At 37.3% G+C, this 20,989-nt stretch overlaps 1 long non-coding RNA gene across 6 annotated transcripts in view; it reads right to left on the bottom strand.

Annotated features, from left to right (window-relative positions):
• Positions 1 to 20,989, bottom strand: part of LOC144291828 (uncharacterized) — a 196,386-nt gene that overhangs the window by 167,041 nt on the left and 8,356 nt on the right. For 4 of the 6 annotated variants that reach the window (XR_013359397.1, XR_013359396.1, XR_013359394.1 and 1 more), the window contains exon 2: positions 8,856 to 8,996. This is a non-coding gene — a long non-coding RNA (uncharacterized LOC144291828). Of the gene's footprint in view, positions 1 to 8,682; positions 8,997 to 20,989 lie in introns of those variants that run through there. The other 2 variants (XR_013359393.1, XR_013359395.1) reach the window with 2 other exon arrangements.

Below are 20,989 nucleotides of genomic sequence, written 5' to 3'. Positions count from 1 at the left end.
CATATTAAGCTTCATTAACCCTACAACACGTTGCCTTCTTACTCTTGGCACTCTCCTGCAGGCTGCAGGCAGTAACCCATGAGTAATCTGATTACCTACAACCGACTGTAGCCGCATGGAATGGAGGCTGACTACAGAGTGGAACACAATTACAGTCTTTTGAGATTCAATTAGAAAGCTGTTGGTAGAGCTTCGTTTCTGTAACTGGCTCCAATAACCCCTTGTGAACTGCACATTTCTTTAAGGGCTCATAGTAAATAATGAACTTAAAAAGCTTCACCTGTTCTTCATATGCCTTTTAGAATTTGTCCTGAGGTGCATAACAGACCAGGTTTTCAGTTAGAAACAATAAGTCTTTCCATAGACTCTGCGTGGATTATAATTTTTTTTTAACCTTCTCCAAAGGGGAAATGTTATTCATCTCTTCCACAGAAGTACTTGGATTTTAGTCTTCCTTGTGAATGGACGCTTAAAAAAAAATGCTACTTAGCATGGAGCTGAACATTATCAAAGGCTAATTGTCCTTTAAATAAAACTTGAGGTTAAGAAAAATTGAGGTTTGCCTTTGAAAAACCAAAATTAAGACAAAGATGTTCTAGACTGGATTATGTCATTCTGTGACATCTCAAACATCAATTACACTGGATATACATATCCATAAGATGTCATTCTTTGCTCACTGGTGATCTGAATTTCTAATTGCACATTTAAAATGAAATGGTTTTAAAAAGCATACTTGGAAGAAACACATTAATTAGAAGGTATTTCGTGTATATTAGAATGTATGTGGTAAAGGAGTGTTTGTCTACTGAAATAATTTTGCCCATGAACTTGCCTCGTCTTGCTTATTACGGGATTTGCTTTTTCTAGTTTGAGAATTCTAGAATTAGTATTAATTTTAGAGAGACTTGAGCTTGAATCCTGGCTTTGCTACAATCTAGTAGATCCTTAATTTTCCGAACCTCAGTTTTCTCTATTTTGAAAAAGGGAATAAAAAATACCTTATGAAAGTGTTGTTGCAATGATCAACATCACATGATGAAGGGAATGGCACAGGGCATGGTGTACAGTACACACTTAACAGTGCTTTACTTTCTAACTAAATTTCTAGATCTCATGGAATGGTCACTGGCTTATTGTGAGTTCCTATCTGTTTTTACCACTATGTATAACAATTATCTGGCATAAAAACATCTATTTTTATGCCATGAAACCAGAGAATCGTCACTAATTATTGAAATGCATTACTTATAGGCATTTATTTGAATCCCTGAGTTTCAGTGGTATCTGAGTTTCCTTTTATTCTCATGGTCTTTTTCTTCAAAGAAAATGTGAATATGCAATCAATTCATTACACTCAACCAAGTTTCAAAAAATTCAAGCTAATACTCCAGACTAATGCCAGTTCCTTGTCCTCTGTGAGGTGAATGCCTGGAGTCTGAACATGAAAGCATTTTCACATCTGAAAGCTGGATGGTTATAAATGCTCAGAGTATACGAAAATCTCTCCACTTGACTCTGCAAGTAAACAGCTAGTAAACTGCTGAATGCTAAACACTTCCTTCATAATGGTGGAAAGATAGGACTGAGGAAATCACTTTCCTCCCATGACTCTGTAGATTACCATGTGCCCAATGAATACACACTGCAACTGAGGAAGCAGTACGTATTTGATGACCACTGGTGTGGGAAGCCATGTCACCCATTAGCATCTATGAGTCAGACAGCTTAGTTAAGTCTAGTCATCACTTACAATAATTTAATCAGACTAGCATTGATCTATCTTGTGGCCTAACATGACATACCTCACTTTAGCATTATCCATAATGAGTCACACCATGTCAAAGGAGCTGGTCAAGCTTAGCATTTGTTATTAATCACCAAGATTTTAGGAATAATTTTTCAAAGTTTCACTAACACATGTTGCTAGATTTCTATTATAATTAACTATAGTTGGCTCATTCATACAGGAGAGCCAAATGGAACTCAGATTCCAAAGTGTCTTGTCTCAATCTAAACTACTTTTCAAAGGATAATCCTAAGGGTAGCACTGGCTACATCACCTCGTATGGATAGGTCTGGAAGAATGGAAAGCTGGTGTATGTTGGTTTATTTATTTTTTACTCTTATTTTTCATTTAGCTCCTAGGCATGTCTATATCACCAGTAGGAAATATGGATCCATAATAGTTCAGATGAAAGAAATGGAAGGTCTTATGGGGTTGGTTTTAACTTTTCAAGCGTAAGATAAAATAAGCTCTTTTTAAAAAGTACAGAAACTCAATTTGTAGATTGTTTGGTCAATACTGTTCATAACTTTCAGGAAAGCACTGCAAGTCTTTTTTTTTTCTTCTTCTTCCTTTTTGGATCTAAGCCTGGAGGAAAATAATCAACAAAACAAAGCTTGGCAACAAATTATTATTCTCACTTGTTCTCACATGCCCACCCCCTTTTAAAAAAAAAATCTATTCCCTCCTCCATAGCTAAAATTCTATTTCCCCTGCCTAGACTAACAGATTTCATACTTTCCTGCCTCCAGTATTTGTACTTCCTACCCATCCTCATTTCTCCTGTCCACGTATTTTTCTTTCCATATTGATCTTCTTTGAAAATGCCACCAGCAGCCTCCAGTTGTCTGTTCTTGTTCTTAGGCCAATATCAGCTGATTCTTATGCTTCCTTCACCCCATACACTGACTCTAAAAATATTAGCAAATCAGATTTTACAGAAGCTTTTCATGGAGAGAGAGAGAGTATAAAGTTAGAGTATACACATAGTCAAATGGCCCCCAAATGCCCTCTAAACACGTCTGCTCTTCTTCTGAAGTTCCTCTTCTCCCAGGCACTACACCTCATCTGCTCCTTATTTACAAAACTTTATCTCTTCTCCCATTGCATCCCCACTTCTTACTCTGGCTCAGCAAAACAAAGCATCTGCCTCAGCATCTGTGCTGGGTGGAGATGGGGGTAAGAGTAGTGAGACCAATTTATTTCACTGTGAGTCACACATGCATATTTCATCTAATCTTCACAACACACCAAATGGGGCATCATAAAGGTTCAGTACCCAACACCAAAATTAAGCAGCATAGCTCAGAGATGGACCAGGTCAGGCTACCTCTGAAGCTTTGTCATTGCTACCAAACTAGTATGAGGTAATTTTAGGTGATAGTTAAGCTTTTAAATATTTTGGTAATTATATATTCATTGTAATAGACATTTAAAATAGAGTACAACACACATGATTTTACAGATACTATTGCTTAATTTAACAAAAACAAGTGGGGTGATTCAAATTTGTTTTCACAAAAATTATTAATGGATAGTACAGGTACCCTACAGATGTGGGTATGAACTAAATAAAGTTAAGGAAATACTAGATGACTTTATACTTTCTAGTTCTGCCAACTACTCTCTGTGAATCTCCATACAATATTAATTTGATCTCTGTGCTTCTGTGCTACCTTCTCTAAAATGTTCACTTTGCCTTAGGTCTCCTTGCTAATATCCTGTTTAAATGTATTCCCTTCACACACATTCCTCAGCTGACCTGACCTTCTGAAGATCTGCAGCCATACAGTGACGTGGCACTGAGTGGAGTATGTTTTGGGGGGATATTTATTCATGTGTTTGTTGCATTTTATTTACCTCATTATCTGGGACTTCCTCACTTATTATCCTTATAGCTCTCTTCCCCACAGCACTTGACTTAAACACAGGAACCTAATAGAAGGTATTAAATAAGTAAAAAGACTAGGTTCAAATCCCACCACCTGCTCACTAGTTTTGGGACACAGAACAAAATTTGAGCCTCTTTGAAGATTATAGAACTTGTGAATTTAACATGAATATAGTATCTTACCAGAGAGTCAATACACATTAGTGCTTTATGTTTCTACCTCCAATATTTTCCGAATAAAAAAATGTGCAGAAAAGACTGACATATTATTTAAGCTTGACTTCTAATTGTTACATACTCTTGCATATAATTCAGGTATTATTCGGATAAATAATATTCAACAAAGTATCCATTTGCCCAAAAGCTCATAAAATTTATATTAGGATTTTTGGATTGGATGCATGTGACTGAATACCAACTCAAACTACTATAAGAAAAAGAAATCCTAAAATTGAGAGAAAGAGTATGAATATTTATGGTCTCAAGAAACTACAAAGTCCCAGGGTTAGAATTTGGTTCAGACATAGCCCACTTTAGGATGCATAGGTAACGTCACCAGACCTCTGTTTCTCTCCATCTCTTTCCCTCGTGTTAACTTTATTCTTAGGCAGTTTGTCTTCATAAGCAGCACCTGACCTACCTGCCTTTTTAACTAATATCCTTAAGATGGGAGCTTCTCAATTAGCATATGTCTCAATTCCTTAGTGCTAAAAGGTTCTTACTGGCCTTTATTAAGTTACATGCCCCACCCTAGAAAAAAAGAGCTGTGTCTAGTATGTTAGGTCACCCTAATTGCTTACTGGCCCAGGGTTTGGTAGAAGCAGCCGACAGTCTCATCAGTTCCAGAAGAGAATGGATATGGGACAGACATGGGGGTGGGGTGGGGAACAATGATACTCTGTCCAAAGAAAAGAAATCTAGAATGAACCCAAGCATTCTAGGACTGGTGTGACACATATTCTTGGTGCTTCACTCCTATTCTTTCAGGGTCCACTGTTCCAAAAACATGCTAACAGCATCTTGTAGCCCTTACCTTTACCTCCACCCAAGGTTTTTCTTTTGGCCTGGCCAACCTACAGGGCAAGAAGGCAGTGAGGGGGGTTGTCCAGGGGAACATCCTTCAACCAATGACTCAGGAAGAGGGGGTAGATATAGACCTCAGCATCCTCTCTCCTCTGTCAAGATATTTTGGAGGCATGGTTTTCACTATCTCTCAGAATTCCCTAGTAAGACTGGATACTAGTTGCCCTAGTAGTAACCTATTTGGTAACATGCCATTTATTGGCTTCTTTTTCCTTCCCTGGCTCACCTTTCCATTTTTCTTCTCCCTAAGATAAGCTTCTACATTATTTATGCATACCTCCTGATGTTGGGGTCTGCTTTTGGGGGGAATCCAGTCTTCACCACCACTCCAAAAAATCTAGTAGGAAATCTCTAGTCATTTCCAAACTTTTCTGGGTAGAATTTTCTCATGGCAATTAATCTCATGAAGACTGAATAGTTACATTGGGATGCTTATTTTATCTATGATATACGAATTAAAAAAAAATCTAGATGAGTGAACATAATGGCTGAGAATACATTAGATGGGATGCAAGTGGGGGACAGTAATACTTTTTTTCCCTTTTACCTTTCCTTCTGATTGAAAATTTCTTCCTTTTCTGTCATGCTAAGGGTATGTAAGATTTATGAAACAATTTTAAATCAGGCTTTAAAACACTTTATAAAGAACAAAGGTGGAGATTTCAAGATATACCACAAAGCTGTAATAATCAAAATAGTATACTATTAGCACAAAAACAGACATGTGGATCAATAGAACAGAGTCCAGAAATAAATCCACACTTACATGGTTAAAATTAATCTATGACTGAGGAGGAAAGAATGGGAAAAAGTCTCCAACAAATGGTATTGGGAAAACTGGACCACTTTCTTACACCATCAACAAAACTAAGCTCAAAATGCATTAAAGACATAAATATGAGGCCTGAAACCATGAAATTCCTAGAAGAAAACATAGGCATTAATTTATTTAACATCAGCTGTAGAAATAATTTTCTATGTAGGTCCTCTGAGGCAAGGGAAACAAAAGCAAAAATAAACTATTAGGGTGACACTAAATACTTCTAAAATACTTCTCTGCACAGAGAAGAAAACCATCAACAAAATTAAATGACAACCTACTGAATGGGAGAAGACATTTGCCAATGATATACCCAATAAGGGGTTAATATCCAAAATATATGAAGAACTTATACAACTTAACAAGAACTACAACACAAAAAATATGCTAAGCAATCCAATTTTTAAACATGGGTAGAATACATGAGTTAACATTTTTCCAAGAAAGCCAACAAACACACGAAAAGATGTTCAATACCACTAATCATCAGGGAAATGCAAATTCAAACCACAATGAGATCTATACTTTACACCTGTCAGAATGGCTAAAACACACACACACACACACACACACACACACACACACGAAATAACAAGTGTTGGTGAGGATCTAGAGAAAAAGGAATCCTCATGCACTATTGGTGGGAATGCGTGTTGGTACAGCCACTATAGAAGAGTATGGAATTTCCTTAAAAAAAAAAAAAAAAAAAAAAAAAAAAAAGGAATTACCATATGATCCAGTAATTCCACTACTGGGTATTCACCCAAAGAATATGAAAACACTAATTTGAAAAGATATATGCCCCCCTATTTTATTTACAATAACCAAGATATGGAAACTCAAGTGTCCATCAATAATGAATGGATAAAGGTACACACACACACACACACCTCTCACACAATGGAATACTACTCAACCATAAGAGAACGAAATCTTGCCATTGCAATAACATGGATGGACCACAATGCTAAGTGAAAAATAATTCAGAAAAAGACGAATACCATATGATTTCACTCCTATGTGGAAAAAATAAAACAAATGAACAAAGAAAGAAAAGAGACAATCAAAAAGATTCTTAAATAGAGAGAACAAACATGCTTTCCGGAAGGGAGGTGGGCAGGGGTAGAGGGATGGGTAAAATAGATAAAGAGGATTAAGAAAATAGTTATCTTGATGAGCACTGAGAAATGTATACAAGTTTTGAATCATGTTGTACACCTGAAACTAACAAACATATGTTAATTATACCTGAATAAAGAAAGAAAACACTTGGCTCAAATGGAAGCTCAGTTTTCAAATCTAATGCAAGAAAAACACAATCACTTTTATCATTCTAACCTGTCACTTGGCAGCAGTTTACCCTTTGATCCAATAAATTTCTACAAATGAGATATGCGGAAAAACAAAAATCTTACTTATATTGTCAGTAAATATGATGAAATTCTTGTTATCAAACACAAGTAGAGAACAGTCTCCATTCTCAAGGAAAGTTAATCTAGTGGCAAGAAAAGCCTGGATGAGTAAAGAGTACAGGGAATCTGAAAATGTCTGTGAAGTTTGTATAAGAAAACACTTTTGGAGTTTGGGAAATGGAAAATCAAGATGGTCAAGAAAGCAGGATCAATGTTAACGTGGACACAATATCGTCAAAAACATATGTTCTGGCAAGCACTAAATTGATTGATTTAGCCAATAGGGCTTAATTAAGAAAGACCTTTTCCAGATGTCCCTTACTCATGCAATTTGCATATTGGGGATTTTGAAATGTTGCTTTTCCATCATTTGCATTTGGGTGCTGGGAAGGGATAAAGGGGGGAGTAAAGTTAAAAGGAAGAATTCATGTCAAAGATTTGAGGGAAATCTATGAGGTTGGTGACCACACTTGTAGCTCCTTCTAGGTCCCTTGTGGGTTCTTCTTCTCATGAGCCTATTAATGTTGGGGTATTTCCTACTTTAATGCTAGCTCTTTTTTTAAAAACTGAATTACAGCTTTGATGATCCCATTTATCCCAGTGTCATTAATAATGATCTATATGCTGGTTACTCCCCAATTAACTCTTCAGCCCAGAGCACTCTTACATGAGCTAGAAGACTGAATTTATACAACTGCTTAATCAAAATCTCTACTTCTAGGTCTAATATACCCTCAAACTTAACATGTCTAAGACTGAAATTGTCTTCTTTCCCATTAAAAAAAAAAATCTATAAATAGCCTTTCTCAACTCAGTTCATGGCAACTCATCCTTTCAGTTGCTCAGCCCAAAAACCTTGGAAGTCATTCTAAAATCTTTTCTTTCATAACCACACATCCAGTCCAACGTGAAATCCTGTTGGCTCTACCTTCATAATATACACAGATCACTTCTCACCTATCTTAATTATTACTATTCGAGTCCAAGCTGTCATCATTTTTCATCTGGATATTGTATTTGCCTTCTACTGGCTTGAAGTCTTTTATCCTTCTTTTACCTTGAGATTATTGGTAATCCTCAAGTCATTGCTCTGCTCCAAACACTGCTGTCTCATTTCTCTCAGAACAAAAACAAAGGCTCAGAGTGGCCTAGAAGGCCTTATGTGATTTGGCGTCCTGTCACCTGTCTGGCCACTTGACCAGTCTGCTCAAGAGCATGGCTTCCTTGACGTTCCTGGAGCCTGACCAGCCCTGTCCTGCTTGAGGAACGTATTTGTGCTATTCTTTCTGCCTTTTATGTTCTTACTCCAAGTATTTTTTTATGTTATTTATTCATGAAAGACACACACACAGAGAGAGAGATAGAGAGAGAGAGGCAGAGACACAGGCAGGGGGAGAAGCAGGCTGCATGCAGGAAGCCTGAGGTGGGACTCGATCCTGGGATCCCAGGATCACACCCTGGGCCGATGGTGGCACTCAGCCACTGAGCCACCCGGGCTGCCCCACACCAAGTAGTTTTTGACTCAGTGTCTTACCTCCTCCAGCTCTTTGCTGAAATACTACTTTCTCAACAAGGCCCTGACCACCTATGAAACCCACTGCAATCTATAGGCAGAGTCCTCTCTCCATCTTATTCCCTGACACTTCCTTTATTAGTTCTGTATTGCTGAGTAACAAATTACTAACAAATATAGCGACTTAAAACAGTGAATTTATTAGCTCACGGTTCTCTATAGGTCAGAAGTCTGGCACAGTTTAGCTGAGTTCTCTGCTTAGGGTCTCACAAGGCTGACATTAAGGTGCTAGCCAGACTGGGCTCTTGTCTGGAGGCCCTAGGGAAGAATTCACTTCCAAGCTCATTCACCTTGTGGGCGGAATTCTTTGCAGTTGTAGAGCTGAGGTCTCCATTCTTCACTGGCTGTCAGCCAGCATCCTTGTTTTCAGTTCCTAAACATCCAAAAGACCTCCTGAAATCTTTTTCACACATGGCCCTCAATCTTCTAACCTGCAATGGCATAGTGCATCCTTATTATACTTCAAGTCCCTCTGACTTCCCCTCTGCCCTCGCCTCTGATTTTAAGAGCTCACGAGCCCAGCGGAACAATCTAAAATAATCCCCATTTTAAGGTCAATTGACTAGTAATCTTAAATGGATCTGTAAAGTCTCTTTCACCATGTAATGTAACATATTCATGAAATCCATAGGGAATATAGGTGATGGCCAAAATTCTGCCTACAATACCCAAGCACCCAAAACTATTCCTTCCTGGCATGTAGTACAGATAAATGATTATGTGGCAGCAGACACCTGAATTAGAGATCTTATTTGCAGAAAGTTGAGTTTTGCCTATTGCATTTGGAAGAAAAGCTTCTGAATCCTTCCAATTTGGATGTATTGGAATGTGAAAAATCACTTATGTTTGTTTTGGTCTTTGAGGAAGAAAAAAAAAATCAGGAAATGAGAGAGGAAAAATGGTAAATTGAAAGGATCAAGGTTGGGACAGAATAAGAGAATGCCCAAGGCCATGTGCATGGGAGCCTCTGACTTTTCTGTTTCACACAAACGGAAAATAGAGACTTTTCACCTTTGTTAATATTGTCAGTTTTAAGACTCTCACTCTTGTGCGCCAGATGTGTTTTTCCAGGCTCTTAGAACTGTAATTGTTTAACAAACCAGATACCCTTAGAGGTTTGCTTGTACCTACAGACACATTCTGCCTGTAATAGGAATTCTGGTAGATGCAGCAAGTCCACAAGGGTGGCCAGGTACTGGGAGGCTTGGGATGAAATTCATGGCTTTTTCTCCTTAGCAGTAACATATTACCATTTTATCTTTATTATATTAAAACATAAGATATTTGAACTTAAATATGAGAAGTTACTTCATTTCCTACATGAATGCTTAAACTCCATAGGGAAATTGATTTGGTAATTACGATAATGTTTGAATATCAGAAAAGTTTAGATTAATTAAGAATGATAAATTAGTCACTTTTCAGCCTTATGTCTGGCTTCACTCAACCATGAATATGCTGCTAATTTAGAATTTTTCTTTTTCTATTTTTTTTTTTTTCCCTGAGTGAACTCCCAGAGTTCACATTCAAAGTATAGGGGTCCAGCTGGCCAATCTTTTCCTTTACTATCCATACTTAGCTCTTTCAATTGGCTGACTAGTAGAATCCTTTCCCTGACTGAGATGACAGCTTTAGGTGCTGTTTAGAAGTACCATGCTGCATGGCCCTCTTACTTTCCAAGGAAATTATGCCAGGAGAAAAACTATGGTAGAAAAAAAAAATCGCTTAAAGAATAAAAAATGTTCCTTCTACTTTTGTCATTTTTTCTACTAGCCCTTCCTCATTCAGTCATACAACAAACCTGTGTTGAATATTCTCTTACATGATAGACATGGTCTATGTATCAGAAAGGCAGGAATTGGGAATGGGTTCAAATAGTTTGAATTCATTGACTGAATTCTGATGGAGAATTAGTGGAGTATGGGAGGGAGAAAGAATGATTTTGGGAGATAGTGGGGGAAATTCTGTGACTTCCAGGAGGAGAGGGCAAACTATAGCCTGTATATAGGCTGCAAGTTAGGAATGGGTTTTGCATTGAGAATCTGGGAAGATGGTAAAGTAGGGGGATCCTGAGCTCACTCGTCCTGTGGATGCTCTGAGGCAACAACTAGAGATATCGCACTCACTCTGAAAATGACATGAAGACTGGCACAAGTGATCTTCCACAGCTGGTCACAGAGAGAAGGACATATCAGAAAAGGTAGGAGGCATGGAGACATGGTGGGTAACAAAACCCTCAGCATGACTAACCAAATGAAAAAGACCTTGCATTCAGGGAAGAGCAAGGGGATCAGACTCCACACTGGGCACCCCCAGCCCTGAGTACCCACACTGGGAAGACAAGTCCCCATAACATCTGGCTTTGAAAATCAGCAAGGCTTAATGCTAGGAAAGCCAGAGGGCTATAGGAAACCAAATCTGTCTTTAAAGAGCCAGCATGCTAAGTAACTTGACAAAGCACAGAAGCAGAAGCAGCAGTTTGAAAGTGCCTGGGGTATATATGGAGATTTATCAATTTTAGAACATGTGCTAGAGGGACAGAAATCTGCAAGAGAATTTTCCAGGAAAAGTGGTAGGTGCCATTTTCTTGCCCTTCCCCAACCAAGATAGCCACATGCTCAGGAAAGCCAACATTTTTCATCTACCTTGCTAGAACTACATGTCTCACCCCAGTATTTCTCTGTGGACCTACCAATAAAACATACCTGCCTTAGGCTGACTTCCAAAGTGATTCATTCCCTGAGGGGCAAGGGTGGGGAAAATAACTCCACACACCAAAGCACCTATAGTTTTTGCAGCTGGGCTTCTTAGCTTTCATGTGTCCAAAGCTATCCCAGTAGTTAAATGCAGATAGCCAGGTTGAGGGCTGGCTCCAACCCACACTGCCCAGTGTGTCCACAGCAATTGTGCCTTAGCCACAACAAGAGGATGCATATAGCTCATACAGGGGACACACCTGGAGCACTGTACGCTGGTGACAGAATTGGATTGGGTTACAGGATGCCATAGTACCTCTTCTGTGCAAGGCCACTATTTTCAAGATCAGGAAACAAAGCTGACCTCTCTAATATATAGAAACAAAAGACAACTGAGAAGACAGAGGAGTATGTCCCAAATGAAGGAAGATAAAAATTATACAAAAAAAAGACCTGTATGAAATGAAGATAAGCAATATACCTGATAAAGGTTTCAAAGTAATCGTCATAAAGATACTAATGTTGATATAAGAATGGATTAATTCAGTAAGAATTACAATAAAGAAAATATAAAAATAACTAGTTAGAGCTGTAGAATACAGTAAGTGAAATGAAAAATAAACTAGAAGGAATCAATGGCATATTACAGGATGAAAAAGAACAGATAAGTGATCTATAAGAAAGGAAAATGGAAAATAATCAAGCTAAATAGCTAAAAGAAAAAATAATTTTAAAATGAAATTATAGGGACACCTGGGTGACTCAGTGGCTTAGCATCTGCCTTCAGCTCAGGGTGTGATCCCGGGTCTGGGGATCAAGTCCCACATCAGACTCCTGGCAAGAAGCCTGCTTCTCACTCTATGTCTCTGTCTCTCTCTCTCATAAATAAAAATATTTTAAAAATAAGATAAAAAATAAAAATGTTATTATATTAAGAGACCTTTATGACATCATCAAGCATAACATTCACATTATAGGGATCCTAGAAGAAGAGAGAGAAGGGGGCAGAAAACTTTTTTTTAAAAACCTATCTGAAAAATTCCCTAATCTGAAGAAGGAAATAGCTATGTCTAGGAAGCACAGAGAGCCCCAAACAAGATAAATCCAAGGAAGTCCACACTAAGACACATACATTAAAATAACAAGGATTAAAGATATAGAGAGAGTCTAAGAGCAGTAAGAGAAAAGCAAACAGTGCATACAAAGGAAATCCCATAAGGCTAGAAGCTGCTTTTCTAGTAGAAATTTTACAGAGAAGAAAGTAACAGCATATATTTAAAGTGTTGAAAGAAACAAAAAACGTACGAGAATATTCTTAAAAAGATTTTCAATTGGAGAAATAAAGAGCTTTCTAGACAAAAGCTAAAGGAGTTCATCCACTAAAGCAGCCTTACAAGAAATGTTAAAGGGAAATCCACACATGGAATTGAAAAGATCGTAACTAGAGGAAGATTATGAAAGAAAAAAATTTCTGTGGAAAAGTAAACATAGTAAAGGTACCAGATTAATCATTTATAATCCAGTATGGAGGTTAAAATACAAAAGTAGCAAAATCCTATCTACAAAAACTAGTCAAGAGATACACAAAATAAAGAGATGTAAAATATCATGTACATAAAACATTGGAAGGGTGTAAAAATTTAGTGCCTTTGAAGGTGTTCAAACTTTGGTGACCATCAAACTTTGGTGACCATCAACTTTATATTAAGCTGCTATACACGCAGGAAGTTATATATGAATTTCCATGAAAACCACAAATCAAAAACTTGTAATACATAACACACAAAAGGAATTTAAGAATACTAAAAGCCATCGAACCAAGGAAGAGAGCAGAGGAAGAAAGAAAAAGAGCTACAAAACAAAAACAAGAAAACAATTACTGAAATGGCAATATGTTCAGATCCATCAATAATTATTTTGATGTAGGATGGCAGAATGGATTAAAAAATATATATGCTGCCTATAAAAGACTCATCTCAGTCCTAAAGTCATTTACAGACTTAAAGAGATTAAAAAAAAATCATACAAATGGAACTAAAAACAATAAAAAACAAGGTAGTTGTACTTTTATAATAGACTTTAAAACAAAGACTGCAGCAAGATACAAGGAAGGGATGTAATGACAAAGGGATCAATCCAACAAGAAGATATAACAGTTGTAAATATCCATGCACCCAACATAGGAACAACTAAATACGTAAAGAAAACACTAGTAGACATTAAGGGGAGAAATCGTCTGTACTACAGTAATAGTAGGGGACATTACATCCTACTTACATCAACGGATAGATCACCCAGGCAAAAAGTAAAACAAAAAAGCAAAAAACAGTGGCCTGAACAACATATTAGGCCAAATGGACTTAACATGTATAGGACAGTCCATCCAAAAATAGCAGAATATGCATGCTTTTCAACTGCACGTGGAACATTCTCCAGAATAAAGCACGTTAAACCACAAAATAAGTCTCAAAATTTTAGAAAATTGAAATCATATCATGCATATTTTCCAACCACAACAGTATGAAACTAGAAATCAGTTATAGGAAAAAGCATGGAGAAAGCCACAAACACATGCTCTTAAACAACCAATGGGTCAATGAAGAAATCAAAGAGGAAATTTAAAAATATATGGAGACCAATGAAAATGAGAACAGTCCAAAATCTCTGGAAAGCATCAAAAGCAGTTCTATGGGGGCAGTATATATGAATATCTCAAGAAGCTAGAAAAATCTCAATCCAATTTTATACTTAAAGGAAACAAAAAGAATAAAATCCAAAGTTAACAGAAGGAAGGAAACAGTAAGATTAAAGTGGAAATAAAGTTGAGATTATAAAAAGCAATAGACTGATGAAATCAAGAACTAGTTTTTCAGAAAGATAAAATTGATAAACTTTTAGACTGATCAAGAGAACAAAGGATTAAATAAAATCAGAAATAGAGGAGAAATAACAATGGACACCACAGAAATATAAAGGATAAGAAAATACTCTTAAAAATAATATACTAGGATGCCTGGGTGGCTCAGTGGTTTAAGTGCCTGCCTTTGGCCCAGGGTGTGATCCTGGAGTCCTGGGATTGAGTCCCACATCGGGCTCCCTGCATGGAGCCTGCTTCTCCCTCTGCCTATGTCTCTGCCTCTCTCCCCACCCTCTCTTCTCCGTGTCTCTCATGAATAAATAAATACAATTCTTTAAAAATAAATACAAATAAAAATTATATGCTAACAAATTGAACAATCTAGAAGAAATGGATAAATTCCTAGAAACCTACAATCTTCCAAAATTAAATCAAGAAGGACAAAAAATATGAACAACCCATTACTAGTAATCAAAGTCAGCAATCAAAAAACTCTCAATCAACAAAAGTCCAGGATCAGATGGTTTCACAGGTGAATTCTATCAGACATCTAAAGAAAAAGTAATACCTATTCTTATCAAACTATTCTAAAAAAATGAAAAAGAAAAATTCAAAATTTATTCTGAAGCCAGGGCTACTCTGATGCCAAAATCAGATATGAGAGGGAGGGAGGGAGGGATGGAAGGAGGAAGGATGGATGGACTGTAGGCCAATCTCCCAGATAAACCTACATTCAAAAATCCTAAACAGAACATTAGCAAACAATTCAGCTGCACATTAAAAGTTCATTCACTAAGATCAAGTGTGACTCATTTCAGTGATAAGGATGTGTCAATATTTGCAAATCAATCAACATGATACATTACATGAAAAAGAGGAATAAAAACCATACAATCATCCCAATTGATGTGGAAAAAGCATTTGACAGAAATTCAATATCTGTTCATGATAAAACTCTCAACAAAGTGTGTTTAGAGGGAATGCTCCTCAACATAATAAAGGCCATATATGATAAACCCACAGCATACTAAGTGGTAGAAAACAGGTTTTGTTTGTTTGTTTGTTTTTAAAGACAGGGACATTCTCTCACCACTTTTATTCAATATATTACTGGAAAGCCTAGCCACAGCTCTCAGACAAGAAAATATATCCAAACTGGCAAGGAAAAAGTAAAACTTTTGCTATCTGCGGGTGACATGATACTATATATGGGAAGCCTTAAAGACTCCTAAAACCTATTAGAATAAATGAATTCAGTACAGTTCAAGGATACTAAATACACAGAATTGTGTTTCTCTACACTAACAATGAAGTAACAGAGAAATTAAGAAAACAATTTTGCTTAAAATTGCACCAGAAAGAATACTTAGGAATAAATTCAACAAAGGAAGTTAAAGACCTGCACTCTGAAGATGATAAAACACTGAGGAAAGGAATTGAAGATGACATAATCAAAAGAAAAAATATACCATAGTCATGGACTGAAAAGATACTGCTAAAATGTCCATATTATCCAAAGCAATCTACAGATTCAATGCAATCCCTATTGAGGTACTAATTTTTTTTTTTAACACAGAACTAGAATAATCCTAAATTTGTGTGGAACCAGGAAAGACCCTGAATAGCCAAAGCAATCTTAAGAACAAGGCTATAAGCATCACAATTTCAGACTTCAAGATATCCTGCAAAAGTATAGCAATGAAAACAGCATGGTATTGGCACAAAAATATACATAGATTAGTAGAACAGTATAGAGAGGCCAGAAGTAAACCCATTCCTATGTGATTGATTAATCAATGACAAAGGAGGAAAGAATATATAATGGGGAAAATAAGCTCTTCAAAAATGGTGTTGGGAAAACTGGACAGCTACATGCAAAAGAGTGAAACTCTACCACTTGCTTACATCATACACAAAAATAAACTCAAGATGAAGAATTAAATGTGAGACTTAAAACCATAAAACTACTAAAAGAAGTAGACACTCTTAGACACTGCCCTTAGCAACAAATTTATGGATACAGCTCTTCAGGGAAGGAAAACAAAAGCAAAAATATTGAGACTGCACCAAAATAAAAACATTTTATGTAACCTGTCACCTGTGTGTTTAAGTGTCTACCTTTGGCTCAGACTATGATCCCATGGTCCTGGGATTGTGCCCCACATTGGGCTCCCTTCCCAGGTGAGATTCTGCTTCTCCCTCTGTCCCCACTCCCCTTCCCTCCTGCTTGTGTGCTCTCTCAAATAAATAAATCTAAAAAAAAAAAAAAAAAAAAAAAAAAAGCTTTTGCATAGCAAAGGAAACCATCAGCAAAACAAAAAGACAAACTACCAAATGAGGGAAGATATTTGCAAATGATATATCCAATAAGGGGTTAATATCCAAACTACATAAAACACTTCTACAACTCACCACCAAAAAAACTAGTCACTGGATTTAAAAATGGGCAGAGGACCATAGACGAAATAAACATTTCGTCAAAGGAGTCATACAGATAGCCAATGGACACATTTAAAGATGCCCAGCATCACTAATCAGAGAAAGGCAAATCAAAGCCACAATGAAATACCACTTCACACTACTCAAAATGTCTAGAATCAAAAAGAAATAACAACTGTTGCTGAGAATGTGGAGAAATAAGAATGCTTATGCACTGACACAGGGTGTAGGAATTGGTGCAGTCACTGTGGAAAAGAGTATGTGGTTCCTCAGCAAACTAAAAATAGAAATAGCATAGGATCCAGTAATTCCACTACTGAGTATTTACCCAAAGAAAATGAAAACATTAATTTGAGAAGATCTAGGTTTATTGCAGCATTACTTACAATAGCCAAGATACAGAAGCAACCTAAGTTGCTAAGTGTCCATCCATAGATGAATGGATAAAGATGTGGTGTATATATACACACAATGGAATATTACTTAACCATAAAAAATGAGATCTTGCCATTTTAATAATACAGATGGACCTAGGGTGTATTATGCTAGGTGAAATAATTCAGAGAAACACAAATACCCTATGATTTCACTTGTATGTGGAATCTATAAACAAAATAAACGAACACACAAAAACAGACACAGACTCATAAATACAAAGAACAAGCTGGTAGTTGCCAGAGGGCAGGCTGGTGAGGGGATGGGCTAAATAGATGAAGGTGATTAAGAGTTACAAACTTTCAACTATAAAATAAAGAAGTCATGGGGATGAGAAGTGCAGCATAGGGAATACAGTCAATAATATTGTAACAAGGCTATATGGTGACAGATGGTGTCTTATTGAGATGAGTACGGAGTAACGTATAGAACTGCTGCATTATGTTGTACATCTGAAACTGATATAGTATATGTCAACTGTACTCCAGTAATAGAAAAATGAAGTGTTTGGCATTTTTTAATTGCTGGGGAAAAGAAAAAAAAAAATCAAAGGGATGAAAACATTTTGTGACATGAAAATTATATTAAATTCAAATTTCAGAATCCGTTAATAAAGTTTTATTGGAAGACAGTGAAGCTCATTCATTGCATATCACCTATACCCATATCGCTAGGGTAGCTGTGTCAGACAGTTGTGACCTGCTAAGCATTAAAATATTATCTTGCCCTTCGTAGTGTAAATTTTCTGATTCTAGCCTCTGAAGAATGCTTGACAGTGGAATTTCCCATTCATTCTCTAGGAACTGAAATGAAACCACCAGCACAGTGCACCAGAATGTGGTAGATGACTGGTAGCTAAGGCTCAAGAGTTGTAGATTGGGGTTTAGGTGGTAAGAAGGGACGAAAGGGAAATGGCAAGTCTGGCAATAGAAGGAGAGGAGATGAAGCATTCCAAGGGGTCAGTCCTGGCAATTCATGCATGTCACTGGCTCAAGTGACAAATAATCCAGGTTCTATGCCAAAATTGTATTGGAAGTTACTAAGACTCTTATGGTTACAGGTGACAGAAATCCTACTCAAATTTAAACCACAAGGAAACTTACTGGCTCTAAGTTTCCAGGGGCTCGATCTCCAAGCTCTGTTGATCTGTGGAACTTCACTTTGCAAACATACTATTTCTATGCTTGATGTAAGATGGTGGCCAGCCCCAGAATCCTAGCCTTCCAGTTTAAAAGCAAGGGCTCTGATTTGTTTGGTATGGTTCGTTAGTCATTTCTGAAGCACTTCCTGAAGATGAGAGGAGATTAGAGAATTTTGATTACCAAATCTGGGTCACCACAGGAATGAGTTTTGAGCTGGAAAAAAAGGTTTCTGTTACCAGAATAGTAGACAAGGTTCTGGACAATTTAACAACAGATGTTGGTTTCGGTGAAGCAGTGGTTGAGAAGCAGCATCAGCATAAGATAGACCAATGAACGTGGCATCTGGGCGGCAGCAGCAGCAGCAGCTCTGAAAACGCAACATCACTGGCATCGTTGGGCAATACCTCAGCAGCCGGGCAGGCCAGGAAGCTGGCTCCAGATAGTCATTGTCTGCTTTGTATGGGCTGCTTCTGAGATCACGGGCTCACAGTAGAATCAGAGTGACTTGGACAAGGCCTGAAGTTTCCAGGGAACTCGAGGTACAAAGTTAGATTTGTGATTATTGGACTGTTTGCACATGGCCTCAAGCTAAAGTGTCTCTATGTACCTATTCACAGAGATGAAGGTCACCTAGGTCCTTACAGTATACTGTTTTGCTTGGTCCAAAGGGTAGAAAGAAGCTGTAATTTAATCAAGTTTAATTGCTAAAACAGAATTATGTTGTGAGGCCTTGAATGTACACCAGAGAATACGGTGTTTGACTTGGGTCTTCCAAAAAAACTTAGCTAGAAGGCAATTAGGAAAAAATCCTTGGACAAGTAGACCCATAAATGCAAAGGGATATGGACCTGAGAGAGCAAGTAGCTCAGGATGAGTGGGGTGGAGGAGCCACCACTAACATTTACTAGAACACACACTCTGTCCAGGCATTAAACTGGAGCTTTTCCATTTGCTGCATCATATAACCCGTGTCACCCTAATTATGGTGAAGGCAGACATGAGGCTACACAATCAAAGGACTGTAGGATTAAGGCTTCTTGTTGGGGCAAATGGATGGAGACTGGTATTTTCAACAGAGACTGAGATTACAAGAGTAGATATCTGATGAGCACGGAAGGTAAGGAGTTCAGATTTGCAAAACTGGAGTTCACCATGCCTAGGTGATAATCAAGTGGCAGGGTTTAATTGGCAGTTGGAAATACGGATCTAGAGCTCAGAGAAAGAGTTCAGGAATTTTCCATTTACATTTCTCCTGGCATCCATGGGAGCTTAATAAAACCACTGTAATGGCTCATTATGAAGTTTCAGAATTTCACTAGATCAACGCTGACTACTGACATCCTTCGTTTTTTATTCATTAGTTGTCTCGGCTACTCATGCGCCTCTAGTTTCGTATAGAAGATACCTGGATCATAATCTTCCATCCTGAACCTGCACAGCAGCTTTTGCATTAGCTACTTGGTGTATTAGTTGCAATTCTTTGCTTACTTCTTGGACTTACAAACCTAGTCTTTTGAGTGTAAACCCTCCCCCCATCACTCCACCCAAATTGGACCTTGTTTGATCTTAAATTTCTGTTCTTAAAACCTGTTCAATGGCTCCAATTTCCACAAAACAGGAGAGCTATTTTCTTGCTCCTATCTCACATTTTTGCTAGACTTTTACCTGTAAGGAAACAAAAGCTATTACTCTATATTGAGAATAACTGAACTCCCATGATGTTCCTAGTTTGATACATGGGTCCTGTCCTGCATCAGAACCAGTAGGACAGCTTGACAAAAAAATGCAGATCCCTGGGCTGGAAGATCCAAAAAATCAATCTCTAGAGGGTAAAGTCCAGACTCAGTTCCCCCCACTTTTTTTTTTTTTAAATAAGCAACATGATGATTCTCATGCACATTCTTGTTTGCAAGCCACAGATTTAAAACAAGGAAATGTACAATAGAAACTTATTTACAAACACAGTAGGTCGAACAGTTTAAGAACTGTATTTCCTTTACAAAATGTATTTCTGAAAATAAGTTTAATATAAATTGGAAAATACTTGAAGTAACTTAAAAATAATAAAAATGTCGAAGTACAAAACTTGCAAACAAGGTTACCTATAGTTCCACATTCAAAAAGACAGAGCTAACATTTTGGTGAATGATCTCTCAGTCTTTATTCTAGAGGTGTAGTTTTTCTATTAAATAAGTATATAGGCTTAAACTTCATCTGTAGTGTATACTGCATCTTTCTTACTCAACAGGTCACATGTATTTTTAAAATTAAGATTTGAATATATCCCACCTTAGAGATATGTCACATTTTAAATATCTATATGTATTCTTCTAGTTATTACCCAGTGTCTACATTTCTGTCTGGGCTACCTTGTTAATCTTTCTAGTACAATCCCAGAAATGGGGTTCCCGGTCTTCTTCAGCTTTGTATTTCTGAGGACCAAGCGGGCCTGAGATCCCAGCTGGTCTTAAACTATTGATATTATCAAGAGCAACTTTAATAGCAGTAATGTGGGAACAGAAACCAAGCTGAGGAATAAATGAAAAATAATGAATTAAAGCCTGAGAATATAAAATTACCCCTTCAAAATATACTCAAAAGAAAAGAAAGATTCAAGGAGAGCCTGACTGCTTAAAGGGAAACAAATGAATAAATGTTCTGGGGGTGAGACATACCTTAAGATGTTTGTTGGCTGAGGAGAAGGAAAGATTGAAACTATTGAAACTACAAAAAAGGGAATTATTGAAACCTGAGTTTTCAGAGGATATGCAGGGCTTGGAATCTTGAATACAGACAGAAGGATCAACCTTGGAAAGCAGCAGACAAGACTTTCTCTGAGCTAGAAGCAGCAAATA

Source organism: Canis aureus, chromosome 20 (genome assembly GCF_053574225.1).
Source record: "Canis aureus isolate CA01 chromosome 20, VMU_Caureus_v.1.0, whole genome shotgun sequence".
Lineage (NCBI taxonomy): Eukaryota > Metazoa > Chordata > Mammalia > Carnivora > Canidae > Canis > Canis aureus.
Note: the sequence above shows the minus strand (reverse complement) of the source record. Positions and strands in the feature narration are given on the sequence as shown.